This window comes from Schistocerca piceifrons, chromosome 2 (genome assembly GCF_021461385.2).
Source record: "Schistocerca piceifrons isolate TAMUIC-IGC-003096 chromosome 2, iqSchPice1.1, whole genome shotgun sequence".
NCBI lineage: Eukaryota > Metazoa > Arthropoda > Insecta > Orthoptera > Acrididae > Schistocerca > Schistocerca piceifrons.
Window position 1 is genome coordinate 305,412,197 of NC_060139.1, and position 14,348 is coordinate 305,426,544.

Sequence of the window (14,348 nt, forward strand, 5' to 3'; positions counted from 1 at the left end):
GTCGCTCGGTTCCAGACTGTAGCGACTGGAACCGCTCGGCCACCCCGGCCGGCTAGCAGCAACAAATGCGCCAGCGCCAACTGTGTTTAGCCTATACTTTCGGAACACCGTTAGGTTCTTCGCAAAAATTTCGGCTGAACTTATCTCCGGCTTTAGCCAGCTTTCAGTGCCTATAACGATTTTAGCATCAGTGCTTTCTATTAGTGCTTGGAGCTCTGGTACTTTCTCAACACAGCTACGAGGATTTGCAACTGTTATACCGATGGTTCCCGTATCTACGTTCTTTCCGTGTTCAGCCTGCACCCTTTGTCACTGAAGCACTTCTTGTGTTTTCCCGAGACCCTCTAACCTAAAAAACCGCCCAGTCCACGCCACACAGCCCCTGCTACATGTGTAGCCGCCTCCTGCTTATAGTGGACACCTGACCTATTCAGCGGAACCCGAAACCCAACCACCCTTTGGCGCAAGTAGAGGAATCTGCAGTCTACACGGTTGCAGAACCGTCTGAGCCTCTGATTTAGAACCTCCACTCGGCTCTGTACCAGAGGTCCGCAATCGTTCCTCTTGACTATGCTGCAAATCGTCAGCCCTGCTTTCATCTCACAAGCAAGCAAGACTGACAGCCTTTACCAGTTCTGTTAGCCACTCGACACCAAAGAGAATCTCTTCCGATCCAAAGCGACACACATCATTGGTACCGACGTGAGCCACCACCTGCAGTTGGCTGGACCCTGGGCTCTTCATGACACCCAGAAGGACCCGTTCCACGTCTGGAATGACTACACCCGGTATGCACACAGAGTGTACATTGGATTTCTTCCCATAAGAGGCCCCATAACGCGCCTAACGTTGGAGCTCCCAACTATCAATAATCCCACCCTCTGTGATTGCCCGGATCAATCACCAACTTTCTCCTATGAATACGAAATTTTTTTGTTGACGCCGACCTGCATAGGCAGAAACGATCATTGTAATAAAATAAGGGAAATCAGAGCTCGCACGCAAAGATATAGGTGTTCGTTTTTTCCACGCCCCGTTCGAGAGTGCAATAATGAATTATTGTGAAGATGGTAAGATGAACGCTCTGCCAGGCACTTAAATGTGATTTACAGAGTATCCGTGTAAATGTAGATGTAGAAGTCACTCAGAATAACAGAATCGACGAAATTCAAGAAATAGAGAGATGAAAAGCTAAAACATGTGCAAATAAGAAATATAAGGGGATTGATAATGGCTGATTGTGCCGAACTTAGTGGTGTACAACGAGCTGGAGCCCATTACAGACACTATTACGAGGAGAACGATCTCTCGTTTTCGTTACATTATGAGGACACCAGAAACCAGATTACCAAGAATAATTAGAGACAAACTTTGGAACATGAAGCAACAAGCAGGATCGTTGTAGGAAACCAGGGAGGATGCGAACGAGCTGGAATTAACCCTCGACAATTTACAAAACGAAACAGTAAATTCAAAGAAATTAAAAAACACATAAATAAGGTTTAAACATAAAACAGACAAAAGACATACAATAAAATGGGCGTTTACGAATGAGGAACGACAAAAAATGAAAATTTGCTGGTAAATTTGCAAAGAAAATTTATTGAAGAAGATGCCAGAAAAGGGTTGACTGAAGTGGACTAACGAGGTCGTAAAAGCAGAAGAAGAAGAAGAAGAGAAAGAGAAACTTTCAGTCACTTCAGACGAATTTGGAAGAGTATTTCCACCGTATTCTCTGCCGTGAAACCAACCATGTACAGAAGATAAAGCATAAATCAGGTGAACCAACGGGACAGAAATCTGGTTAATTTCATCTTCATATCCACCATACTGAGTAAAGTGAGCGGCGAGAATGGGGGTATTGTTTTTTCAGAAAAATGTATTCTTTAGATCCCGTTGTCATCTAAAATTTCCACGTAAAGCTTGCACGTCGCATCACCGTAAAGTTACTCTACTGCTTGGCGGTAAGACGTAAACAGCCCTAAGCCAGAGTAAAATTTCGTTACGCCTTCGCCATAATTATCAGAACTCCTGCTGAACTTTAGATGACAACTGTTTCATCACGGTTTATAACTATTTCGGTGCCGTTACCTGTGCATGTTGCAAGGAGACAGCAACGGTGCCGTATGCTGACGTGATCTGGCTGGAGATTACAGGTTTGGTGGTTGAGCGTGGGTCGGGAATTTCCAGTCTGAACACAATGCGTAGAATATGATTGCAGAAACTGATTGCCCAAGCAGCTGACTGAGCTCTAGCAGAAGTTGAATCACAGTGACTCGAAGACATCTACATCTATTTGTCAAGTCAGAAAAATTCGTACAGTCATTTATTCGCTCTACAGAAAGCAAAGAAATAACTAAATAAAGGGCTTTTCAAGATACAGTGCAAGACTGTCGATGTTATATTTACAAATAACTTTCAGTAGGCTCCTTTAGAGAAGTGGTCTGGACATACATGGTGTTCCAAACGCGACGGTGGAGGATTCCAAACTGAGCATTATGAGATGACGAACAAATGGTTCGGAAAGGATACATCGGGTGTCACGAACTGCAGAGTGAGTTATGCGATTGACGCACGAGTCTGCAAACTGCTGAAGTTTCTGCATCTACATTGGTGGTGCTTCCTTGAAAAACAGCACCATATTCTGTGATGGGTCGTTTTTGTATTAAATATTAGTAAAAACTAGGCACTTGTTGGTAGGGCCCTAGCAAACTGTCTTATTCTACAACGGACAACATGTCTATTTCGAAGATTGTGTCAAAATTTTATGCATATATTGAGACTGATGGACGTTACTTTGAACAGTTGAGGTGAACTCAAGTGGTTATTATAAAGTGTAAGCTGTTAATGTCAATCAAACACTACATACTAATATCTTATGTTGATTCATGCCGCCCCAAAGTTCACGGACGAATATGTAAGGCACAAATAACGCTGCAACCCAACTTCCATCACTGCAGTAACAAGTGACGAATCATTTTCATTATTAGCTTACGGAGATGCAGAGTACTATTAAGCTACACCATTGTTATATATCATCTGTACTGTCTGAAAAGAGAAGGAATAGTAATTCAAAGAGTCACTAACAACAATAAAAAACGCTAATGGAAAATGAAAAAAAAATGATCTCACTCAAGCAACAGTTCCCTTATAACTGAAATTTTATTCATGTATCACACTGGTTGTGTCACTATACACGATGCACCGAAGTACCATTAATCGGGCCCTCAGTAATCGGGTCCGCAGCTCGTGGTCTCGTGGCTAACGTTGCTCTCTCTGGATCCCGGGATCCCGGGATCCCGGGTTCGATTCCCGGCCAGGTTGGGAGTCTTCTCTGCCCGGGGACTGGGTGTTTCTGTTGTCTTCATAATTTAATCATCATCATTTGTGACTGTATTTAGATTGGATAGTGTAAAAATTGGGAATTTGTACGGGCGCTGATGACTGTGCAGTTGAGCGCCCCACAAACCAAACATCATCATCAGCATCAGTAGTCGGGCCTCTCAGTAATCCGGCCCATGATGTTGCTGGACAGAGCGAAAAGCCAGTTGGGAAAAAGGAAGGTTAACCGAAGGGATGAGATTGAGGAACTGAACTGTTTATAGATGGTTCATACAATAATGCAGTAAAGGATTTACTGCAGTAAAGGATTTACAGTTAGAGCACCGATAATAAAGCAGTTGAATAGTTGAATTTAGCAAACATCCTGGCGACAGTAACTTGTTTACAGTAAACAAGGGTTGGCTATGAAACTGGAGAGAACGACATAGTGTGCGGTAGCTGACAGTCACCGGATAAAGTCGCTAAGCTAACAAAAAAGAAAAGAAAATTTAAAAAAAAAAACATGCAAAAGAGTTTGTAAGGAAAATACTTGATATAATAGAGGAAGAAGATTTGATTGATAATGTCTTGTGCAATGCTGATTATACCTCCCTCTCTTACAAGATGCTTTCTTTGCCAGTATTAGCTGCCAAGAAGAGAAGGAAAAAATTAATAACAGTGTAACATTATTGGCATGTTTTAATGCATATGGGAGTCATAAAGCACCCTCATGGTATTGGAAAATACTGAAATCCACAATGTTTTCAATACAGCTATAGAAATAAACTAACAACGCAATTTTTTGCTCAAGAAAGGGTGGATGGACAGAGAAATAGTTTCTCAGGGATTCCGCAAGACATTTGCACTAGCTGTGATAAAAGAGCAAAATTGCACAAAATTGGATCGATTCATGGACCTCCTTAAAATATGTCCAATTCTTCCACCGCGGGATTCGTATGCTGTCCGAAAGACGGGAGAAAGTAATGGCTAGCTATGACCAGCACTTTGAACCGTTGAATTTGTGTAAGATTTTCAAAATACAGCCTCGAACTTTGAGAAAAAATGGCCTAAGAAAAGTTTTAGACCAAATAAAACTTCCTTCCTACGGTTCGGAAGTGTGGTCCATGACTGCAAAATACCGTTTTCTGCTCATCCACCGACTTCAAAACAGTGTATTTGGCGTTATCGCCTATACATACCGATTCTTGCAAGACAGACATTAGGTGATAAATAGTACAATCATCCCTTTACTGTAACGTCACTGAGCAATCACGGAGACTCTATGGCTGATTTGAATCTTCGTCCTACCTGCTCATCTATTAACTGAGCCAACACACGTAGACAAGTATCATTCAGATTCATATGCCTTCAGTTCTAGAATTCCTTATAACAGTCGTATAGCCTCAAGCATGGTGGAGCTTCTCTTCCTGAATTGGGTCACACAGAGTTGATGAACAACTTGTAAAGCGGCGGAAGTGACACAAGAGGTGTGTGCAAGGGCATTGTTTTGCTGGAAGAACTTTCCTTACTGACATAGGAATGGCAGCATAATGGTTGGGATAATGTTCACTGTTCCCTCACCGGACACCAGCAGTTGCTGTAGCTCCATACACCACAATACCTCGCGTTGGCCAACCCGGGTCTCTCGGATGCGAGATGAGGGTGTTGGCCACTGAATCACCTCACCCAGTTTCCATGGAGATAATGCCGAATTACAACTGACTGAGTTTTCTCCATATTTGGCTGCTAACATAATTCGTATTTGTGATGGTTTGTAGAACTGAGATATTGATATTTCGGCACATACAGTAATTTTTATAGCTATGTCTTTGCACAATAAAGAAAGAAAGAGAGAAAGGAGAAAACTGTTACTTAATATTGCCTGTAATTTACTAATTTATACGGGTAAATTCAGTCCGTGTAGTATTTACGCACTGTTGTAGCAGACACCTCTGTCTATCGTTCGTTGCATACGACCGTTTTATACAAAACCGCAACAGAGGAAACGTTAAAGCCGGCTTATTCTGTTTGCAGGCGCCGATTTAATGAGATCTGGAATAATGGAAACCGTATGGATGATTGCAATGACTGAGGTTGTAGTGATTCGCAAGAACTCTTTTCTCTGTTAATTTCCTTAAAAATGCCTAGCTCTGACGGATAATCGCTAACATAGAAAAAATGTCTAATAATTGAGGAACACTTGTACAATTATGAGGGTGGTCTGATAAATAATGCCTCCGAATTTTTTATCCGAAAACTCTTAAAGTTTTTTAAATAAAACAAGCATTATTAAAATTATACTTTTTTATTCTTCATGCCTACATATTTCATATTTACAGTCCTCTTCCGCTATAGGGCTCCTAATTATAGCGTGACTATGTCGATGCGCGAGAAACAGCGTGTTGTACCCGAGTTTCGAATTCAAATAGTTCTCCTACCCTCCCCTTCAGCATGGCAACGTCATTCCACACACGACCGCTTCGACATCTGTAACTACGCGATGCCTTGGATTCACTGTCATCGATCATCCTCCATACAGTCCCGTCATGATGACGACGTGAAGTAGAATTTTAATAACGTTTGTTTAGTTTAAAAAGCTTTAAAGGAGTTTTCTCGTAAAAAATTCGGAGGTATTACTTCTCACCACCCCCTCGTAGATTGATCAAAGTGTATAGGTATAATAATTGATGTGGGGGGGGGGGGGACGTGCTATGTCGCTGTTCATACTAGCTTAGTCCCCAAAGTTACGTCAGTGGCTTCCTTGGTTCACTGGACACAGTTCAGCTCTTGTAGTTAAGGATTTGGATGAGTGTTCCAAAAAGTTCTTGACGATACAACTCAAATCGTCAACTTTATTAAAGCAAGGCCTAAAAACGCAATACTGTTTGACGTTTCGCGTGATGAAATGCGCAATGAACACACACAGATTCTACTTCTCTGTGACGTTCGATGACTGTCGAGGCGTAAAATACTGTCAAGATTTTGCTGACGGATGTAGAATGTGGTGGAAAGTTCGCAAATTCCTACTTGTGATTGTTGAAAGCTGGATATTTTCGGAAGTATGTTCATGTGTCAACATTCATTCCTACTGTAAATATATGATGTGCCCATACGATAAATCCTATTAGTCCAATAGAATAAATGATACCGAAACTTCAGCGATGGGCTCAAAAATTGGGACAAGATTCCTTCGAGATATTTTCACTCTTACGTGATATTTTGTAAACTCTTTGATAAAACAAGAGCCATAACAAATCATCTCAAATCCTTAGTCTCCTGTCTCGAGTAATTTAAAATTATACGTTTTCCTAAATTACACACAAATATTTTAATAGTCCTAATTGTAAATACTAATTTCTTTTTTGCAGCAACTCTATCTAAAACAGCTAATTTAGCAACCACTACTTTTTTAAAACTAGTGATAATTTACTTCAGTTACTTGTCATAAACTATGATTATATGTTTTATTCTTCATTCTTTATTAATGATAAGTCAACTGATTAGACTTACTAGAACAGTAAATAAACATTTACACGTTCCTTTTAGGAACAAGTTCCCAGAGAATAATGGTTAAATTCAATGAATCAAAAATCCCTTTGAAGAAGGTTACTCAATTAAATTAAAAATGTCATCAAGTGAAGAAGACTTGTTAAATGAGACATCGCGTGAGCAGACTCTAAAATTGGTTATTGAAACAACATCATTGGTCTCGTTCTGGATAAGTGCTCAGCAAGAGCATCCAGCTCGTTGATGGATATATAAAGAGCTAGTTAGTTGTGTTTCACAAGAACGATATTTTCTGAATCCGTGCTAACTATGTGTCAATAAATCGTTTCCTTCGAGGTACTTCATAATGTTCGAACACAGTATATGTTCCAAAATACTACTGCAAAACGACGTTAGTGATATGGGCCTGTAGTTCAGCGGATTACTCCTACGTCCCTTTGCTGAAGACTCTGTGGTGTACGGGAAGATGTCGTCCTTGAATGAGCGAAGAGGGATACAGGATGACCTAAGCAAAATAGCAGCTTTCTCTAAATGGGCAAAAACGTCTGTTAAGGCGGATGAGTGGGAAAGCAGTCTTGCAGTGTTCGAATACAGCATTAGTAATCTGCTGCTTCACACAGTCACATCTGTTAAATAGCGACATGAAATGGAATGAGCACATCAGGTTGATAGTCGGGAAGGTGAACGCTCGACTTCGTTCTGTGGCGAGATTTTTGAAAAAGTGTAGCTCATCTGTAATAGAGACGGCGTATAGAAAGCTGGAGCGACCCATTCTTGAGTGTTTGGGATCACCGCCACGTCGGATTAAAGGAAGCCATCCATGCAATTGAGTTGTGTACTGCTATGTTGGCTGCCGGTAGGTTCTATCAGCATGCAAGTATTACCGAAATGCTTCTTGAATTCAAATGGAAATCCCTGGAGGGAAGACGATACTCTTTTCGAGATGCACTATTGCTGAAATTTAGGTCGACTGCAGATCGATTCTACTGCCGCCAACGTGCATTTCGCCTAAGGACCAGGAAGATAGGATGAGAGGAATAAGGGCTCGTACAGAGGCTTATAGACAATCGTCTTCCCATCACTCTTTTTGCGAGTGAAGCAGGAAAGGAAATGAGTAGTAGTGGGACGTAGTACCCTCCGCCATGCACCGTACAGTGGTAGCTTGCAGAGTATGTACATAGATAAAGATGTAGATCAGCCTTGCTCGTAGCTCAATTTACATAAAAAGTTCGCTTATACTCTTGGGGCAGCATTGATCATACTTCAGTGTGCGATCAGGTATTACTGGCCGTTTGATGTGGTGGTGAGGGCTCTTCTGAAAATAATTTTGGATTTGTTGAAGTTTCCAGTAGCGTTTGGCAAAAAGTGATAGTAATAACAGAAACGAAAAACGTGTATATTGATATTTGGCGACTGCACAGACAGAAATTGAGGAAGATCTGTTCGGGTTTAACAGATCTGCGTAACTCCATGTATTTGATTGTATCACGAACCACAGTTCCAGAATTATTACATATTCTAAAATCGAAATTTATCTAAGTTTATAAAATAATATTAAATGCCTGTATGTAATGCTTTTTGTAGTTCTGCTCACCGTATTAGCACTATACAATGTATTTAATTAATCCAGCAATAAAAGCAATTCTTTTAGCAGATAAATAAAAAGTATAAAATAGAGACATATGATGAAAACCTCCGGGAGCGCTAATGTTGGCCAAGCCCTCTCAAGAGTAACTTAAATGGTTTAAGCAGCACACAGGGAAGTTCGCAGGAGGCACTACTTAATCACTAAACATCGGTGTAGCTCAGGCAGTTTGCACGAAATATTTGTAAATTATATACAGTAGACTTCCTCGTGAGTTAGTGAAAACCGTACCAAAAGCATTACAGTAGTTCCTAAGATTAGCCCTTCATTTACAGACAGAAAAATGAGGCAGGGGGATTTAATCTGTAGCACGCATAGATTCCTGTGAAGCTTCTGTGCTGTCTAGTTGCGGCGCCTGTTCGCTTTATTGCTTTTCCTGCCATATACCACCTTTTCTGTAGCTGACCAGCCGGAAATATGCGTAGGATGAAATTTTGTGACAAGACAGTAGTGTATAGCTTGTATGTGTTAGTTAAACATGGAACAGATATCCTTTACATAACAGCAATACAAAAATATCTTTCACAAAATTTCGTCCTTCACAAGATTAACAGTCTGGCAATATTGTAATCACAAGTACGGTAACTACCTCTGTCAGTAGATAGGTGGATTGCTGTGCAGTTGATGTAGTGGCTAGCATGTTGGTTTCGTATGCATGGAGGTCAAGGGTTCGTTTCTGAGTCGAGGTGTATTTGTTTTTATTTGCCAGTTTCATTCTTCCGTATAATATGGAGTCTACACCGTTTCTCAGGCCTAATGTATCCGGCATTTACATAATAGATATTTGGAAATTGTTGGCAACGCACGTTGCTAGCCCCACTGGTGACGTAAGGCCAAAACAAAATGTAGTGGACCTGAACGTGACCAGACTAACAGTTGGTACTAATCGATGGGGCCATTGGGGGAGGGTACACAGAAACAGGTTTGGAATCTGGTAGATGCAATGGTGTGAAACATTTCAAATCTGTGACATGGAAAAGGCTTGTTTAAAAGATGGTTAGTGAAAACGACTGTAGTTCCATTTCTGCATTTGCAGTATGTAAGTGCACATGTTTTGTAGAAAACCCACTGTAATCGCTGAGTGACGATTAATACAACAGATACCGTATCACGCAGAATACATTTAGCAAATATAAACAAATACGCGTCGACGTAGATTCGAACCCTTGATCTCCTGCATACTAACCCATAGCGCTAGTCATTGCACCAACTGCACAACAATATGCATATATTCTGAAAAAGGTAGTTACCGTACACGCGATTATACTGTTGCCAGATTGCCAATCTTTAACGTCGATTTGCTGTCGGAAATATGGGCAGAACGAAATTTTTCTGAGAGATATTTTTCTAATGCTGCGAAGGCCAAGCTCGTGATTTTTTCTTTGCCGTTTTGTGTTTTTCGTGATTTCCGTAAATCGCTTCAGGCAAATGCCGGGATGGTTCCTTTGAAAGGGCACGGCCGGCTTCCTTACCCATCCTTCTCTTATCCGATGTGACCGATGACGTCGCTGTTTGGTCCCCTCCCAGAAAAAAAAAACCAACCGACCAACGTGTATATTAGTGGCTGATGACATTTCTATCAGTGTGTTTGTTGTTTCTTTTTTTCTCTGCGTCGAACATTCTTCCCACAAACACGTCAAAAACTTTACGACTTTTTTGCGTGGCCGTAACTGTACCACTAATTGGAGTACACCTGTCCGAATAGACTAACCGTTTTGTGTCCACTTGTCCACATTTCAGCATATAGTCTGCTGCCCACGGAAAATATGTATTAATCACGTGCTCTTGCCACACGTACGTGCAGGTACCGACTAACCTAAAATTATACGAGTTATAATAGCAATAATAATTAGTCTGCAAACGACTTAAATACAGCTGTAATATTGTTCACTGCCGGCCGCTGTGGCCGAGCGGTTCTAGGCGCTTCAGTCCGGAACCTCGCTGCTGCTACGGTCGCAGCTTCGAATCCTGCCTCGGGCATGGATGTGTGTAATGTCCTTAGGTTAGTTAGGTTTATATAGTTTTAGGTCTAGGGGACTGCTGAGCTCAGATATTAAGTCCCATAGTTCTTACAGCCATTTGTTGTTCACTATGCAGTCATCAGTCACCAACAGAAATATCGTCAGACACTAACAGAAAATGGCTCTGAGCACTATGGGACTTAACATCTAAGGTCATCAGTCCCCTAGAACTTAGAACTACTTAAACCTAACTAACCTAAGGACATCACACACATCCATGCCCGAGGCAGGATTCGAACCTTCGACTGTAGCGGTCAAGCGGTGCCAGACCGAAGCGCCTAGAACCGCTCGGCCACACCGGCCAGCAGTCTCTAATAGAAATTCTGCACTTATGCCTGTTGGTTGGTCAGTTTGCTTCAGGGAGGGGACCAAACAGCGAGGTTATCAGTCCCATCGGATAAGGGATGGATGGGTGAGGAAGTTCAAAGGAACCATCCCGACATTTGCCTGAAGCGATTTAGGGAAATCACGGAAAACCTAAAACAGGATGGCCGGGCGCGGTTTGGAATCGTCATCCTCCCATACGTGACTCCTGTGTGCTAACCACTGTGTCACTTTGGTCGGTACACTTATACCTGTTACACCCTGTAGGCCTATATAGATTACACACTAATTACTAGTATAACTATAAATTATGTACTCAAACCCTCCTCGTGTATCAGTTCATCCATTAGTGACAACCGTATAAAATCCATACAGTTATTCCTGAGATTAGTCTTCATGTACAGACAGAAAAACACTGCAGAGAGCTTTCAACCGAGTCTTTTGACACTTAAACATGTTGCCATACTAGGCTATTATTCTGTCTACAATTTTCGCTTACGATTTTTCTTTGATATAACTAAAATTTGTAGTTAACAATTAAAAATCAGTAAACCAACACACTGCAATTAATATGTCCATTTTTTAATTGCAAATGTCAACCACTAAAGCTCATGAAAATATGTGATATATTGAAAGATAACAACAGAAAATATCATGCAGCATCTGTTTTTCTGTGCAATATCTTATTTTAGATAACTGGAGACCCGTAAAGGGATCGCCAGAAGAAAACCCTGACATGATAGGAAATCCAGCAGTATGTCCCATAGCTCCGAATAAGTCCTGACATTAAATTAACCAAAGTAATACGATCAACGAGTGAGCAAATGGAATACCACAGACTAACACAAGAACGCTTAAATGCATGTCATACCTTCGCACCATGAAACAGACGCAGTTTCGAGGGGAGAAACGAGAACAGAAACCGAGAACAGAGTGGTGTAGGCTAGAAGGCCCTACGATAAGGGACACCCACATCGCCGGCCAACCGCCAAGACCAGCCCCCAGCCCATGTTAAAAGATAGAGAACTCCAGAAGAACAGTATAGATCTTACGATAACACTAAAAGGGCCACACCAGCTGCAAGTTTTAGCGTGAGACTATACGCGTCTCTGTTAGGTAGCAAACATTAAAAAACATTGCCCCACCACGAAAAGTATAACGTTTCTCATTGGATAGACACAATTTCTGTAGGCGGATCTTAAGGTTAACATTGAGACGCTGATTGGTCAGTTGAAAACACATTCGGTAAACAGTAGTAAGGATAAGTTCGAGGCAGTTGCTACCGAGATGGCAAGGTGTGTGGAGCTGCGCAGCCCGCCGCCCCTGACGCTGCCTAACCACCGACAAGGTAATGAACGCATGCGATGCCACATAAGAGCGCATAAGGCTTCACTCATAACTGCAGAAGTCTTATCTGTTACATCCCCTTTTCACGTAATACTAGTGCCGATCGTCAATTAAACTTCGTGGTATTCACATTTGCTACTTGAAGTTAAAATCTGAAACGCAATGATTTTTCTGTTATATAATTATTGAGAAACCACATCAGCCACTGTAATTTACAAGTTAAATAAGTAATTGAAGATAATTGAGGGTCACTGCAGACCATTTTGATACTTTTCTCTTTTATGAAACTTAACTTAAACATAGATTATAGATGTGATATGGCATAGGTCATCCTTCGATCCGTTATAGAACTTGGAAACCCATTCAGGGAATATTCGTTCACATTTTTGTTGAACGCAGTTGGTTTTTATCATCCTGTATTAAAATATTTCCTGTTATCAATAGTGCAATTTATAAACAATATTTTGTGAGTAGAATAAAAATTCCAATGGTAAACTTAACTGCATTTTCGACGGTATTTTACCAGCTAATTAAAAAATCGGAAAGCCTTGAACCCCTTCCACTAAATTTAGTTAGTATTAAGATTATTTTACAGGGAGTGCAGTGGAGCTGACGCTTGAATCATTAAGTATTTGATTATATCATCGCTAGTCTCACTGAACTCTTCTGAACTCTACATGTCATGTGTGATCAGGCGTCTCCTTACCAGCAACAGGTCCCAGGTTCAAACTAGTCAATTCCCTAGAAAACACGCTCAGAGCGTCGTTGCTCTAAAGTGGTAGGGAGACACGATTTAGAACAAACAGACACCACGCAGAATGTTAGAACGGGCTTGTGCACTAGTGTAAACAAAATTTAAGTTTACCCCAGCAGAATCTTGTACCAAGGAAGGGGATGTTGTTATGGGCACCCAGTATCCTCTTTCTGCAACACAGATTCACATGTGGATTAATATGGTTCTTTAATCACAAGAAGCTGCTAATTAACTTGAGTAGAGTCCATGTTCATGGCAAAAGCTCATCAATAACAGTCCTCTTGTAGACAATATCCGTAATCTCGCTATTACACTAATCTGGTCGCTATGTACTGTGGTAACATGTGATGTGAACTGACTGACGCCAACTGGAATATGAGTTAGTGAGTCAGTGAGGTAGTCTCTCCGGTCAGGGGCAGCCTGAATACATGCTGTCGAGAGGGCGTTGGCAGCGTGTAGGTCGCGAGTCTATCTCTGGCCTCTCTCGTGAAGGCGCGTTTGATCGAGCGCCTACTATCGATCTTCGCGATGCATATTTGCCAACCGGTGTGCTTGGCGACAGCTTACTCCAGCACACCCCAGAAATGAGAAGCAGATGGAATTTTCGCGCTTCATATTGAAGTAGCGTCTCGACAGGTTTCCTACTCTTCATCTTTGTCTGAAAATGGAATACTGTAATAGGATAAGGAAGAAAACCCAGACAGTAGAATCATCCAAAATAGTATTAAATGTATGAGTAAGAAACAAAGAACATTGTGTCTTATTTTTTAATTTTGTTTCCCATCACAGTTTCCGTATAACCTGTGCCAAATTTAGTCCTTATCTTCCTTGGCGCCAATGTTCTTAACTTGCTTTTTCAAGAACTGCATGGAGTTTACTGATTTTTCATTTGTTCTTTTTTTCTGCTCTGGTGTTGCGAAAGACAAGCATGTTCACCAGCCTCATCCATGTTTTCCTACCAGCGTCTATACTAACACGCTAAGACATCACGTCTCTCCATCCGACTCGTCTTTTTTTTTTTTTTTTTTTTTTTTTTTTTGCTACACAGTCTCTCTCAACGAACATTTATATATCAGAAAATAGGATGAAGGGATATGAATGAACATTTACCTGAATATTGATCACGTGAAAAGGGCGATGTTTCTTGAAACATGTTTCTTTGTGGTTCGCTTGAGAGATACAAACTGCCAGGTTACAGAACAATGCACATTTGTTTCCTCACAATCGTTGCCAACACGCTATTGTGATTGGTATGTGATACGAGATCAAAAAACTACTACAGTTAACACAAACCATGTCCGAGTAGTCAGAATGCAGAAAAGTGAGTGTTGTAAACAATACATATGCAAATTTTGAGCATTACAGCGATATAAATATAATTTACTTCTTTTTCAGTGGCATGGCAATTAACGTGTTATTCCAATCTGTA